At 44.7% G+C, this 15,505-nt stretch overlaps 2 long non-coding RNA genes across 3 annotated transcripts in view; one reads left to right on the forward strand and one right to left on the reverse strand.

Moving 5' to 3' along the window:
- Positions 1-7,615, reverse strand: part of LOC128346188 (uncharacterized) — a 21,053-nt gene extending 13,438 nt beyond the window's left edge. For both annotated transcript variants that reach the window (XR_008316829.1, XR_008316828.1), the window contains exon 1: positions 7,516-7,615. This is a non-coding gene — a long non-coding RNA (uncharacterized LOC128346188). The remainder of the gene's footprint in view (positions 1-7,515) is intronic.
- LOC128346189 (uncharacterized) lies at positions 7,190-15,194 on the forward strand. The gene is made up of 3 exons (XR_008316830.1): positions 7,190-7,264; positions 10,441-10,537; positions 15,092-15,194. It is a non-coding gene; the product is annotated as an uncharacterized LOC128346189 (long non-coding RNA).
- The last annotated feature ends 311 nt before the right edge of the window (positions 15,195-15,505 follow it).

Below are 15,505 nucleotides of genomic sequence, written 5' to 3' on the forward strand. Positions count from 1 at the left end.
ATAAAAAAACACCAGTCAATAACACATAATAATAATAATAATAATAATAATAATCAGAAGTGGATACTGGGGGAAGTCCTAACACTTCTATGCAAAATCTTAATCAATTCAATTAACTAAAATTTATACATATTTGAATCAGAAGAACCAAGAAAAAGAAATTAGGGGTGAAACACATCTGCAGAGGTCTTCTCTTTTCCAGGATTAATTCACATGAACACTCTATATGAAAAATGCACGGGGGCGGGGAGCAACCTAGAACACAAATACAAGCTAGCTTGGCTTTTTGAATTAAGTCCTGCAACTTCATAGGTGATACCTTAAAAACATAGGGTCCCAGGGGCGTACCATCAATAAGACAAAGGGAGACAAATGTCTCCTGCCCCAGCCTCCTCTGAAGGCCCCCCAAGGCCAGTCCCCCCAACAGCACCGAAGAAGCCTGGCAGTCGGCTCCGCCCCCCTTGATTTGCACTCACCCCATCAAGTGATGTAATTACATATCTCCCCACCCTGCTTTTTCCCACCCTCTCCCCCACTTGCAGGGAAGATGGTATCTCCCAGAATGCTGCCTATTTTTTGCAGAAGAATAAGAGTCACTTGCTTGCTGTCAGGTTCCAATGGGTGGAGACAGCAGCGGTGGCTCTGTGGAAACTGCTGTTCCTGAGTGGGAGGCTGGAGAGGGGCAAAGAAAGCAGCATGAGTAGGAAAGAGTCGGTGCTGAGAACCCTGAAAGGTGAGAGGATGGATGGCAGTGGGGTGGGGGGGCTGAGCCACTGGTTTGTGAGAGGTGGGAGAGATGCAGAACATTGGGTGAAAAGAGGCGCGGGATCCCACCTGACCTCTTTCAGCCACAAGTCTTTAGCGAGAGCTGAAGCTTCCCTGCTCGAATCCTCCAAATAAGCCTAGAGAATCACCTCATACTGGGAGATTGCCCCCTTCTGATGTGCACAAACATTCACAACGTGGTTTAAGGCAAGGTGAGAAAGCAGCAGAGGATCTCATGCCATTTTTACTCTCCCCCTCCCAGACACTGTCCTGACCCCCAGATCCTCCTTTCACTGGTCCTTCATGGTTTCAGAGACAGAAGAGGGAGTGGGTATAGCAATATGTGGCGATTCTCTTTATTTAGCAGGGAGAGAGCAACTGGCCCTGTTCCCATAACAGCATCCCTGCAGTGGCTGTTGCCACTGTTGAAAAGTGGTATATAAATATACCACAAGAGGCCCATTTTAAGATCTCATCTCCGGGCCCACTCCAGACTTGGTATACCCCTGTGGGGGCCCCCTCTCAGCGTTCCCTGTAACAGGGACTCCCAGATGTTGTTGACTACAACTCCCACAATCCCCAGCTTTGTAGCTGGGGATGCTGGGTGTTGTAGTCAACAACATCTGGGAGTCCCTGTTACAGGGAACACTGGCCCCTCTCCTCATTGTATATTTTTGTTTGGTACCATAATAAGGAACTGAACTTATGGGGCCAGTTCAGGCAATACTCAGAAACATGTAGGGAAAGAACATGGGCATGCATTTCTTCCCCCTTATGCATCGCCTTCTAATTGCATGGGGATTCTTCCGAATTGCCCCATCACACAAAATGCTACTTTAATGTAGTATTTGATTCACACATTTAGGAGCAGCTCGAATGAACCATCCCCATGCAATTAGGAAGTGGTGCAATAGCATGCTGTGAGGGGAGTGAGGAAGTGCGTGCCCATCTTCTTCCCCTTTGTGTTTAGGATGGGCTGACAGACATAGTGTCTAAATTAGCCCATGGCAAATATTGAATGGGGAAATGAGAAAAAGTAAAATCTCAAGAGAAACCCACAAAAGCATCCATGTTTAATTACTACAAGTCAATGAGGACTGTGAATCATATAAACAGTTTGTTCCCAATGGCAGTAGTTGCAAAGGCAGTCAATATGAGTGTGTTAACTCATAGCAGGAGAATGCCAGTGTCCTACAGTCCTTGAAAGAACAAACACAAGCCTGTGTGTGTACTTTATTCTGGGGCGTACAGTCCAATCTCATCTCCATAGAAATGAAATTCTAACTGGGCACCACAGATGTCATGTATGGTAATCCAGATCTGAGTGAGAGGTTCCCAGTTGACACATTTTGAATAAGAAATCAAACCTCGGCTTGAAGTGGGGAAAGGCAGGCAGGCTGGAGTGAAAAAACGGTGCTGATCTGACATATCTTTTAAAAGAGAGAGCTGGAAGATTTCTACTGTCAAAGGTGGCATTGATGGATCTTGAAAAATCATTGTACTCAAACTAATTCCCAAACACATAATTCCAAGAATCAACAGCTTTCCTCCTTAATAATACAGATCAGCATTTGGAAACAAACATAGAAAGAAGACAGCAGAGGTTGAAGTATTGTGTACTGCCTCTTTTAAGGGGCAAGCCTAAGAGGCCTCAGGATGAGAAGACCATGCGAGAGACTGGGGAGATGGTTTCAGTTGATTGTTCTAGATACACCATGTGGACCAGCTGCATTAATGTCCTTATACAAATAACTCCTATGTGAAGCTTCTCCAGTCACCAGTCTACAAACGTCAGACATGAATGCATTCAAGAAATACAACCCTCTCCCCACCTATCTGGCTCTTCTTTTGCATTCCCTGAAAGCGACACCACAGTTAATGCATCTTCTGAAGAGCTCAGGGCATCTCTGCCAAGTCAAGTCTGATGAAAGCAGGTGTGAATTTGCCTAACAAGGACAACTAAGTTCTAACAAGGAGGAGAGATGTGGCATACTGTCTGTTTAAGAAGCAAGCCCAGAAGGCCTCAGGACGAGAAGTCCATTTAATAAAAGTAGTGAAACAGTTTCAGTTCTGCAGCACAAGCCTTTGTGAAGCAGTTTTGCAGCAGAAGTCTCCCTGCACCCATCTACGTTTTATGCAGGGGGCTTTCTCAGTGGGTTGTTGTTAACAATAAATAAATAGTTGAGTTATTAGAAGAGGTGTGCCACTCTTCTCACTTATTCAATAGAAGAGCAGCATGAAATAATTTATTGACAGATAAAAGGAATCTCTCTGAAATTTGACTAAGCTTACACTAAATAGGGGAGAACCCTCTTCTTCTCAAGTCTGTAACTAGAAACTGAGAGGCGAGACTGCCACCTGGATGAGAATCTAATTTCTATGGAAATTAAAAACCAAGATTTCCTTTCTAGGATTAAAGCAGAAATTTATCTGTATTTCAAAGGCGGTTGCTGGCAGTCAAAGCTGTATTTCAGGACTTTTATGCTAATTGCATTTTTGCTTGTTATCTACTAAAAATGAGAAATATTCGATGGTACTATTATAATAAAATGCATTTGATACACTACTAGAATTTGCTTTTGGTAATTATATTTGCATATCTAGCCAGAAAAAGACAAAGGGTAATACTGTTCAATGTACAGGCGAGGCTAATTCAGGCAACCCTTTGAGCATCATTTTGTGCTATGCCTAGCGCTGTGAGTGGCTGGCTGTTCCCCAAGCATGGATTTGCACCAGGAAATTGGAATTGGTCAATTGAGCACCTGTGAGTAGAAATTGATGTTGTACATATTATTGCTTAACCTCTTTAGGAAGGTTTGCAGTGACATATAAAATTGTAGTTTGTGCTTATGACTAAACAGTTCACATGGCCCATTTGCAGCTTCACAGGGCAGCACAGGGCAGCATTCTGCAACACAGAGAGCCTTTGTCGGGTTCTAAAGAAACTCATTGTCCTTCCTTGCAAGTTTTGGTGCTCCAGCCAAACAGAGAGCACCTTCCCTGCACTATTGCTGCTTGCAGCACTGCCTGTTGGCCAACACTTACTTCCTGTCTCGTTTTATAATACTTCAAAATCTGGAGGTAGGGATGTGAGAGCCAGAGGTCACCAGGCCGAGCTCAACATTGAGCCAGCCAGGTTTAAGCAGTCTAAGTTAGAACTGGGCTGACCTTGCCCTCAAAGGGGGGGTGCTGGTCTGAGTTCGAATGAGGCCACCCCCTGGTTGGAATAACCAGCTCACCAACTGGCTCAGGGTTTATACTTGTAAAAGGGAATCCAGCTAGGATTCCCCTTTACAAGCAAAGGGAATTCCCTAGACTAAGAAGGGGGATGGCGGCTGGTTTCGAACCAGACCACCCCCCTGGTTTCAAGAACTGGCTTGTGGGCCAGCTCATGGGGTATAGTTGTAAAGGGGAATCTAGCTAGGAAGGGGAGTAGTGAAAGGGGGATATTTATCTTTAGTTTACCACCAGCAGGGACAGCAGAGGAGGAGGCAGCAACATTGGAGGAGGAGGCGGGGCTCCTCCAACCCACCTGGCAGCTTCCCAAATGGTTCGGGCCTCTTGGCACATGCAGAGACCACTCTAATGATCTCTACATGTGCACAGAGACCCGAACCAGGCTGCAGCTGGCCTGGCCTGTCATTTGGGAGGCTGGCAGGGGGGTTGGAAAAGCCGATGCCGCCGCCACCTCTGCCATCCCCACTGGAGGGGAACTAAAGGTAAATATTCCCTTTTCACTGCCCCCCCTTCTTAGTCTAGGGAATCCCCCTTTACTTGTAAAGGGAATCCTAGCCGGATTCCCCTTTACAAATATATCCCCTGAGTTGGCCCATGAGTTGGCTCAGCTGGCTCAGTGACCGGACTACACCAGTCTGGATTTGAACCAAGCTGGCCAAGCAGCAGGCTTGCATACCCCAACTTTCAGGGAAGCCCATCACTAAGTGAGGTGAGAGCTTGAAAAGATACAGAATAAACCATCATCTGGAAAATCTCACAGAATTGTTCTGTAAATCTGCCCTAAATGTACAGTATATGTTGAGATATTGTTCTTCACTCAAATGTCTGACCTTTCTTTCTAATGGGAACAGCAGAACACATAAAACACACCATTTTATAGAACAGAAGGGAGTAAACAGGAAGGTAACATTAACAGGAAGGGGCATAAAAGCCTATAACATGTCCATAATAAGCAAGTGTGCCGTTAATTATTACATTTGTATCCTGACCCTCCTTCAAAGGTGGCACATGTGGCCTTATCCCATCTCACCAGTACTTGTGAGGTAGGTTAGGCTAAAAGACAATAAGGCTAATCACATGACTGGGCAGGCAAGAGGGGGGAGGTGGGGGGGGGAGGGAAGCAGGGATGAACCTACCTTCCCCCCAGACAATGATGGCTTCATTCTTTGGCATTCCAAAATTCTGAATTCTTGGAGCAGTGTGAATCAGTGGAGGTTGGGACTCATTTTTCCGGCCTCTAAGAATCCATAATGCAACAGGCAATGAGTGCTGTGCACTGGGGAATTCCCCTGGGAGTCAAGCGCTTTGGGCATCCGACTCTTTGTATGCTCAGGTTGCGTGCAGCCCAAGCATACATACGGCCCAGGGTTAACCCATATGGCCCTGGGTTAAGGGCTTGTTTGCGCCCTTAAACCCTGGCTAAAGGTCTGGGTAAAATGTTGGGCTACCTGCGAGGGCAGCACTGGGATCAGGCTAAATTCTGGCAGTGCACACAAGCAGCCAAACTCAGGCTGGGCTGCACTAGCCTGGGTTTGGCTGTTCATGTGCACAGGCTTAATGCCTCATATAAGTTCTCTTGGTTAGCTTTAGGGATGAGCTAGGTTATGGACCCAGGTATATAAGGACTAGGGTTGCCAACCTTCCAGTATTGACCTGGAGTCTTCAGGAACTCTCTCCAGGTGACAATTGAAAGCAGCCCTGGAAATGTTAATGGCTTGATATTTTGAAAAGTGTTGGGAAAAAATTATTGGGCAAAAAAAAAGTCTCCAGGCCACTTTCCAGATGAGCTGATCAACAGTAGCAAAATGCCTCCATTCAGGCAAGTCACGTAAACAGCCGGGGGAGCAGTCTCGTAAAAACTAACAACCTGAAAAAACAGCTACTTTTTAATGCTGGATATACAGCGTCCTAGCTCTATATCGCAGTGATTAAATTTGAGACAAGGCATTGGAAATGTGAACGGCACCCTGCTGTCCACATAGGGGCTGCGGTGTCACAACGCAGGAAGTGTGGAAGCACACCTCCAAGATATGACCTGATCAGAGTCGTAGCTCAGTAACTGCTGGAGGGCCCTGATCTAAATTGAAAACAGCAGCTTATTTCAATGAATGGGGTTAGAAGAGGCCTGGAATTTGTAGTAAAACAGTTGGTTAGATCCATTTTAAGAAAGACCTATAGTCAAAGCTCTGCTCTTTATTGGAGCTTTAAATCAGTAGACCCTTCTAGGGGGAAAAGAGGAAGAGGCTGGATGTAGTTCCAAAGGGGAATAATATTCCATTAAACCATTTCTCCATGCCACAAAACAATACAGATTTACCCATTAACATACTGGGCAAGCTTGGTAGTTTGGTTTACATTTACTAAATGAGATCAATTAAAATATTATTGTAGTCAATGTCTTAATAAACCTTTGGCATAGTTTAAAATTTATAGAAATGGACCCCTTCCAACTGTTTATCATGTTGTTGTCCTGGTGTTTCACATGTATGATATGTACCAAATATATGAAATACAAACACAGACGGACAGATATTTTAAAGAGCAGGTTAGATGTTTACCCTTCCACTAATTCAGAATAACATTAATGGCCTCATCCATACTAAGCATCCTCTGGGAAATTAATAATCATAGTAGGTTTAACGGTCCAGGCCAGTGAACTCTTCCAAGCAGTCATTTAATGTGCCTTGATTATTATTGCTTCATTACTGAATACAGGGGAAAGCTTCTCAGTGTACAAAATAAGCACCCCTTTGGTTCATACTTGCCAACTTTAATCTACCCTTATGGAGACAAAACTTCCAAATGCAGATTAAAGAAATCATATATAAAAAGCTCTCAAACGGTTGGTGTTAGGAGGCCTCTCTTGCCATCACTGTATGGTCTTTTCTTTTATAGTCCTTTAAGCCAATGTTTCACTTTCAGCCATTTATTGAGGTCATTCACACACCACAAGGGGGTGGGCTGCTAGAGGGAAGGCAGGAACCTTCCCTGCCTTCTTCCAGATGACCAGAGTCTGATCATGGCTCCCTTGCTCACATGCACACACAAGTGGTGCTGTGCCAAGCCCAGCGGAGATCAGGAGTGGGGAAAAGGCAGTCAGGGAAACCAGGTATCCCACAATGCACCACATGTGGAGTATTGTGAAAACTCTGCAATGTCTGGCCACTCCTTCCCCCCAGCTCTATGACAAAAATGGCTGCTGGCAGACTGGGAGCAGTTCCCAGCAGCAGGAGCTACATATAACTGGCGAGTGTGGTGAGAGGTAAGCGCTTGTTCTCCTACCTTACTTTAAGCCTGGGTAGCAGATTAGGGCTACCCAGAGGAGGAGTGACAGGATCGAGAGTGATCTTGGGGCTTCACATGACCAGCCCTACTGGGCCTGCCTTGTTCTACCCAGGTAGGGCTGGTCATGAAAATTACCTCAGTAAGTTATATAAAATACAGCCCTGCACTAACTTATTCTTGTGCTGCCTGTTGCTGAAACTAATTAGATGAGCTGCCTATTATATGCACCTCATCACAAGTTCCATCTGTCATGAGAGTTCAGAAAAAGGGAGACATTATAGGCTAAGACTTCTTTACTGTGTTACAAGAAGAGACAAGTTGAACAAGAAGTGCAGGCAGGAAGTAAGAAGGGCTTTGCCTCCCATTATGATTACTACTAGCAAATGCTAGTGCCCCCTTCTGGCTGGGCATATTACAACAACATTTCCACACACCATCTGTGGCCAGTGTTTATTCCTTTATTGTAAAATTTCTATACCGCCTTTCATTAAAACAATCTCAAGGTGGTTCTCACAAAAGTTAAAACTAGACTACAAAAATTACACAATTAAAATATTAGCTAGATTATAAAAATACAGATCTGATTAAAAGATTAAAAAACAAGCACAATATAACCATGAAAGATACAAAGCAGCAGCAATAGGAACAATAATATAAAAGCATGGGTGAAAAGCCAGGTTTTTCACGTTTTCTAAAAATTATAATGGAGTCTGAGGAGTGGATGGCCACCGGGAGAGCATTCCAGAGTCTCCACGAGTGTTCCACTCCTGGAGATCACTGGGTAAAACAAGTAAATCTTTAAAGATGTTACCTTTGTGGCATTATTTAGTATGAAGAAACATTGTATAATGAGCCCCACCACTCCTCTTCCACTACCTGACTTCCTAATTTATTGTATTTTTTACAATCTTATTGAACGCATATCCAGCTGTTCAGTGGTACCCAAAAGAACAACCTTTCCCTTCATTCCTTTTCCCTCTGCTGTTGCACAGTCCCAGCTGTTTGCCAGCAATTGCAGAGAGATTAAGAGTGGATTCATTACTTGCCTCTGGCCTCTTGGACTGACAATTAGTACCACAATCTGTGGACCTGAAACCTGAGTGCTTAGAGGGACGTTGACCCCACTGGGCCCTGACAATGGCGCTGGTGCCTTGTAGCACGTTTGAATAAAGGCAGTGACAGCCTCATCATTGCTCTGTTGAATGTGATCTCTTTCATAGCAAATGGTTAGCAAGAACTTTCTGAAATCATGCAAAGGTTAACTTAGGCCCTATCTTACACAACACACACAGGCCCTATCTTACACAACATACACACACCAGTTTTATACCACTTTCAGTGTCATCATGGCTACCTACAAAGAACTCTGCAGACCGATGAAATGTTTAAAAATTCTCTTTTAGTGCTTAGCCTGTTACTAGAACTGCACAGGAGCAAAGAGCTAGGTGTTCCGGCTATGCTTTGGGGCTACAGTGAGGAAAACTCTAATCCAGCTAGTTTCCCCCACTTTAGTCCAAAAGCATAGCTAGAGCACCTAGCCAATTGCTTCTGGAAGCCCCACTCAGAATGACAGTTCCCACAGCTCCCTGGACAAAGGGAATAGCTGTTAGCATGGGAACCCATAGGACTTTTTCTGGGGGGTGGAAGGCAAAATCTGCAGATACCAAGTATGTGTATAGAAATCATAAAACAACAAGTTGTATCCAGTGCTAATACTGGTTCAGTTGGGAGAAGGACAACTGTCCCCTGCTTGTCACCAACCCCCAGACACCCATGACTGTTAGATTGGTTTAATTCAGCAGTGTGGTTATGTCCTTCATTTCAAAGAGCAGTTCAACAAGTAATTAAGAGCATATCCTCACTACTGATAGAAACGAGTTTAATCATGACTCCTTCTGCCCAAGGGATCCTGCAACAAGCTCTTTGACTAGGCTTCTGACCAGGCATTCCCACCTAGATGAGGAACTGCATGAACAAAGGGGCCCCACCACACATGTGATTCCTCTACGATTGGAAAGCCAGGGCTGTGCACATGGACCCTGTACAAAAATGGGAAGATCCCACACTACAGCTGTTTGGGAGGTGCAGCAGGGGGCTGGATTCAGTCTCCAAACCGGCTCTTCCCAACCAAATAGCTGTTTGGTGGGATTTTAATATTTTTGAAAGGGCCCTGTGCATACAACCCTGACTACTCTATTTGCAGTCCTTTGGATTAGGGCAAAATAAGACATATTCTCTTTCTTCCCCTTCACTGTAAAACACAAATGCTCTCAAATCCCTGCTCTCATCCATTTCTTTTTAACCCAATGACAGTGCTGTACTTTACCACTCACAACTCATTTCCTTCATTTTGTCATCTTTGCTATCAGGGTTAGTTCTATTCGGACAGTGATTAATTCAACATATACTCAACAAACGGTATAACTTGCTCACGTCTGGATGGGTAATTTAGACTCTTTAGCTACTGCTCTTGCAGTTCCAAACTGCTGCAGTAGATTTCCTGTCCTTGCATCATTGCTCTTGAGGCTGATTATGTATAGGAATGCATTTCTGAAATAATACTAGAAAACATCAAGTGTTTATATATCTTTCTACTTTTATTTTAATAGGATTTTTAAAAAATAAAATAAAAAATAAATTAGCTCAGCCATTTGAAATGACAGAGTCCAACATTTGTCATTAAATTAGACACACCAGGATGAATTGCACTACTGTTAGAGGGCTGGGGCTGTACCTTGCATGCAGAAGGTCTCAGGTTCGGTCCCTTATAACTCCAGGTAGGGCTGGGAAAGACTCCCACCTGAGACCTTGGGGAGCTGCTCCAGTCAGTATAGACCAGTTCCAGTCAAATTTTACTAGTCCATTGACCATATCCATGGTCCAAGAGATAAAGAAAACCGGGACAGCAACCCTGTAATAATCATGGATCAACTACTTCTGGTCACAAGGTTTAAAACGTTTGTTTCCAGTCAAGTATAGACAATACTGAACTAGATGGGCCAATGGCCTGACTCTGGTGTAAGGGAGCCACCTATATTCCCTATGGATGAAGGAGGACAGGGTGGATCTCTTCAACCTCAGGGATTCTCAAATGTAGGTCCTAGCTGGTTCTGCTTCCCTAATCATGGTTCTTGCCATTCTCTGTGGTTATAGCCCTGTGAGCAGAGAGACAGTAGTCCCAGTCACCTAGGAGGACACTCTGGTCCTGCCAGGTCTGTGATCCCGAAATCAGCAGGTATCAGCCAAGCAGGTAAGAAGCCAACACAGTCACCATCAGTTAAGTGAATTCCATCAGGGACTGTTCCATTTGTACCTGAACATCAGTTATTCAGACTTAGGAATCAGGTCAGAAATGGAAACTTTAGGAAATCCTAACAGATCCTGATGTCTTTTGACTCCTGATGAGCCAGATGGCTCTGCTTCACGCTGGCCATTCACATTGGTGGTCCTGAATCAAAGCAGTGGAATGCTTGTAAAGGGGAATGCTAGTAGATTCTATGGATGTGCATGGAACTGGAACAGGAGGCATTGGTGGAGGTGGCAGAGGTGGTGGAGAAGCATCAGAGGCAGCAGCGGTTGGCAGGGGCTCCTCCAAGCCCTCTGCTGGCCTCCCAAATGATAGCCCGGGCTGGCTGTAGCCCAGTTTGGGCCTCTGCACAGGTGCGGAGGCAATTTTCAGGACTTCCGTGCATGCACAGAGGCCATTTGTATTACCACACAGTTTGTGTGCTGGCACAAATGCCCTTTGTGCATGTGCAGTGTAACGAAAAAGGCCTCCATGTGTGCCCAGAGTCCAAAACTGGACTGCAGCCCACCTGGGCTGTCATTTGGGAGGCCGGCGGTGGGCTTGGAGGAGCTCCCACCACTTCCCCTACCACCTCTGAGGCACCTCTGATGCCTCTGCCACCACCTCCTGTAAAGGTACGGAGGCCGCTTTCTTTCTCTGCCTTCATCCCCGTGCCTTTAGATTAAAGATTAGGGATACCCCTTTTACTTGTAAAGGGGAATTCTCCAGGATTCCCCTTTACAAGTAAACCCAAGCTGGTCTGCAAAATGCTTCTTAGAACTGGGGAATGATCCGTTTTGAACTCAGACTGCCCAAATCAGGCTGGCTTGATGCTGAGCCTGGCTCAAAATGAGCCAGCTTGCTTGTCCCTAATAGATTCTAGGGTTGTGCGTTTTGTTTTGTTTTCTGTTTTGTTTTTGGCCCGAATCCGAAACACCCCCATTTTGTTCTTTATTCGAAGTCAGCCAATCCGAAACACTCCAATTTTGTTCTTTCTTCGAAATTGCAAAATCCGCATCCAAAACGTTTTGGATTTAAAAAAATGGCCCCGGAGAAAAACTAGTGGGTGGGGATGGTAGTGTCCAATGGGTGGAAACTACCGCCCAGATTTCAGAGGAATTGGGCAAAGGGCTGATTTTTGGTGAATTTTTGAAGTATAGGATTTTTCCCATAGGGAAGAATGGAGGTTTCAGCAAAAGTATAGCTTCATGTTGGAGGGAAAGGGGTGGTCCAGAGCAGAGTAGGGTGGGTGGTAGTGCCCAGTGGGGGCAAGGAAGCTGCTAGAATTATTTCAAAGGAATTGGGCAGAGGGCTGATTTTTAAAGATTTAATGGAGTTTGTGCATCTGTAAAGTTCTTTCCCATAGGGAATGATGGACCTCCATAATTCCTGCTCTATAACTGCACTTGGGGGGCACCAGGATGGCCCAGAGTGAGTGGTGGTGTAGATCACATAGGGTGCCAACAACCCCCATGGGTTGCTAACCCATGGGGTACTGAGTTCTGTTGTTTCTGAGATGTTTTGAGTGTAGATTCAGATTCTCTAGGTTAGACTTTTGATATGTTATTTTTTTAACTGTTATTTATATTTTAATTGTATTTTTTTTCCCTTGTTGTGCTGGTCATAGACCGTAATAAACTTTGATTCATTGATTGATTGATTCAGATTCTCTGGTAGCATATGAGAGTGGATTCATGGTTTGTCGTTGAAAATCTCATATGCTACCAGAGAATGTACACTCAGAACACCTCAGAAACAACAGAACCCAGCACCCCATGGGTTAGCAACCCATGGGGGTGGTTGGCACCCTATGTGCACTACACCACCACTCACTCCCGGCCACCCCAGTGCCCCCCAAGTGGAGTTATGGGTCTGCTGAAACCTCCATTATTCCCTGGGGGGGACCTTAAAGAAGCGTAAACTTCCAACAATTCCTAAGAAATCAGCCCTTTGCCCTATTCCTTTGGAATCTGGGTTGTGGCAGGCACCCCTTGGGGCACTGCCACCCAACCTGCTGTTCTTCCCCTCAGGCCCCCTTTCTGCCCCAAAGACATGTCAACTTCAGAAATTCTTTAAAAATCAGCCCTTTTCCTAATTCCTTTGGAATCTGGGTAGCAGCAGGCACCCATTGGGGCACTACCACATGACCCACTCTTCTGCCCCCAAATCCCCCTTTCTGCCCTGAATCCACCCCAAATAACATCAACATCACACATTAACAACAGCAGAGCTTTGGAAAAAATCAGGCAGATTTCCAAAGGTCATGCACATCCACTTCCCTCCACCCGAAATACAATTGATCTACACACAACAGTGTGAAACAACAACAATGAAATGCACACTGCCCCACTGGCCAATGAGGGTAAATGCACACTGCCCCACTAGCCAATGAGGGTAAAATTTACTCTTAGATTTGCTTAAAAGGAATAAGGAGGCAATTGCCAACAGATCAGACCATGTTTTCGCTGGCCAATCTGCAGGCTGGAAGGGCTGGAAATTCAAACAGATGTCAAAACTCAAAATGGAGACTGAAGGAGAAAGACTTGTTGCGATTGCAAAATGGAGTTCCAAAACAGCCGAAACACCAAAAGGTTTTGTATCCAAAACAGGGATATTTTGTTTTGGCTACTAAATTTTCTGTTTTGAGCATTGGGTGTTTTGTTTTGGCTACAAAACAGCCGGAATGGCCTGGTTTGTGCACAAAACATTTTGTATCCGAAATGAAATGCACATCCCTAATAGATTCCTCCTCCAATAAGCCATTACACTGATGCAGAATGTAAGCTGCCTGGATCCCATGGAAATAATTTAGGAATCCTGGTGTCTTGGGAAGGCAATTCATGCTCAGCCAGAGTTTTCTCAAAGACGGTGGGATAAGCCTTTCAAATTGACTAAAGCAACTGTCTTCCCGTTGTCACTACTAGCTTTTCACATGGGTGTTTCAGGCTGGTCTGGAATCCCCAAGGTTTCTAGCCTTCATTCTGCCCTTTACTGTTGACACTGGTGGGAAAGCCTCTGTAAAGGGTTTGCTAATTGTCCTGGTCTTGCATCGCTTCAGGGTTCTCTTAACACTCCTCTATTCCACTGAATAAAATGTTCCCCTGCAACTCCTAAGCTAGAAATAGTGTAATTTCTCATCCTCTGCTGAGTATATTCTCTTTCATATAACCCCCTCCTGACTACCGGTTGCATTGGCTTTCTTTTTCTAAGCAGAAGCCCACAGCACCAAATTGTCAAAAACAGAGGTGAGTGAAGTGAAATGGCTAGATGTGAAAATTAACATTGCCTGTGAAAATTAACATTGCTGTTTCCCAATAGTAATTAATGCATAAACAAACAGCATTTAAAAGCAGATAAGGCAGTGAGCCTACGTGCATTGAGAGGGAAGTACGGTTGACTCTAATCAAAGGGAATTTATTGCTACATAATCACCCCAATCCAAGGAACCAAGAGTAGGGATGTGCACAAAACTGGCTGGCCTGGTTCGGTTCAAGTCAGAACGGTACCCAAACAGGACTAGGCCAGTTTTGTTCCCCCCAACCCCCATCAAACCCCCTGGGGGTGCATTTCATGAGTCAATTAACAAAAATTAGAATCACCCGGTTTTGGTGTTCTTTGGTCCTTTCTTGGCCTTTCACCTTACAGTGGCCATTTTGGAGGCTGCCATGCATGTGCAATGGGCCTCAGCATTGTACATTCGTGACAGCCTTCAAAATAGCCACCATGAGGGGAAAGGCCAGGAAAGGGCCAAAGAACACCCAAACTGAGTGATTTTTGGCACAAGAAAGTCCGGCAGGGGGTGGGCGAACCTCCACAGACCACACCCCCACGCCGTGGCCTTGGAGGAGCCTCCCAGAGAAAAGAGGGTAAATACTAAAAATGATTTTTAATTGACTTGCAACCCCCTCTAACAGCCGTTTGGGGGGCAGTTCGGGCCCGGGTTGGACCAAACAGGGGGTGGTTGGGTTCAATCCTGAACGGTCGAACCAAACCGGTTCAACATCAAACTGTTTGCACATACCTGACCAGGAGCGCAGTGTGGAAGGCTTCCTACCTGCCACTCTGCTTGAAAAGCCCCTTTCCAAGATGCCATCAGTCAAATCAGCTCTGATAGCACTGATCACTCCTCCCTTCTTTGGCTCATGGGACATTAAAAGAGTTGTGCAGTCCCAGGAACTGCTGCCAAAGAGTCTTGTTTAAGCGTGTGGACCCTTTGGGGACTTCAGCATGGCTGAAAAATTAGGCTCCAGTTATTTTGGACATTGGTAGCTCTCATATGAAAATCTCCAGAGAGAACTGGGTTTTCAGCATTTTTAAAGTTCTAATTCAATTGGATGCTCAACAGGGAGCTGGATTTTGGTTTTAAGATGAAAAAATCTGGCTCAATTTTGGTTCCTGAGAACTTGAAACTGTGTCACTGCACAAGTTAATGCAGGAGGTCAAATTTCTGAAAAAGAGTTTAATTCATACAGAGTAGGTGCGGACTTTAATTCCCTGCCATTTCCTATTCAATTTAAGAGTGAAAATGAATTGAGAAGAAATGAGTCTATCCTTGATGCAACATTGAAAAGGAATCTGGTGATTCTCATTGTGCGCTCCAGCTTTTTGATGAATGAGGAAGCCTCTACATAATAAAATATGAGTGCTTAAAAATGAGATGAATGACAACTTCATTGCTGCATGACACCCTCGTGCTTACCTGGACAATCAAATGTGGCTTTTAACTGGCACTCACTTTTATTTCTACATGACAATAGCAATGAAGTACCAAAAAAGTTAATGGCATATCTATTATAATCTATAACCTCATCATCATCCCTTCTGATATTTAGCATGTCTAAGACTATATGACGAAAAATTCACATCTGAACATTTCATAACTGAACATTTCTACTAAATGTCTTCAAAAATATAACAACTTAGGCTAAATCA

Source organism: Hemicordylus capensis, chromosome 2 (genome assembly GCF_027244095.1).
Source record: "Hemicordylus capensis ecotype Gifberg chromosome 2, rHemCap1.1.pri, whole genome shotgun sequence".
NCBI classification, from domain to species: domain Eukaryota; kingdom Metazoa; phylum Chordata; class Lepidosauria; order Squamata; family Cordylidae; genus Hemicordylus; species Hemicordylus capensis.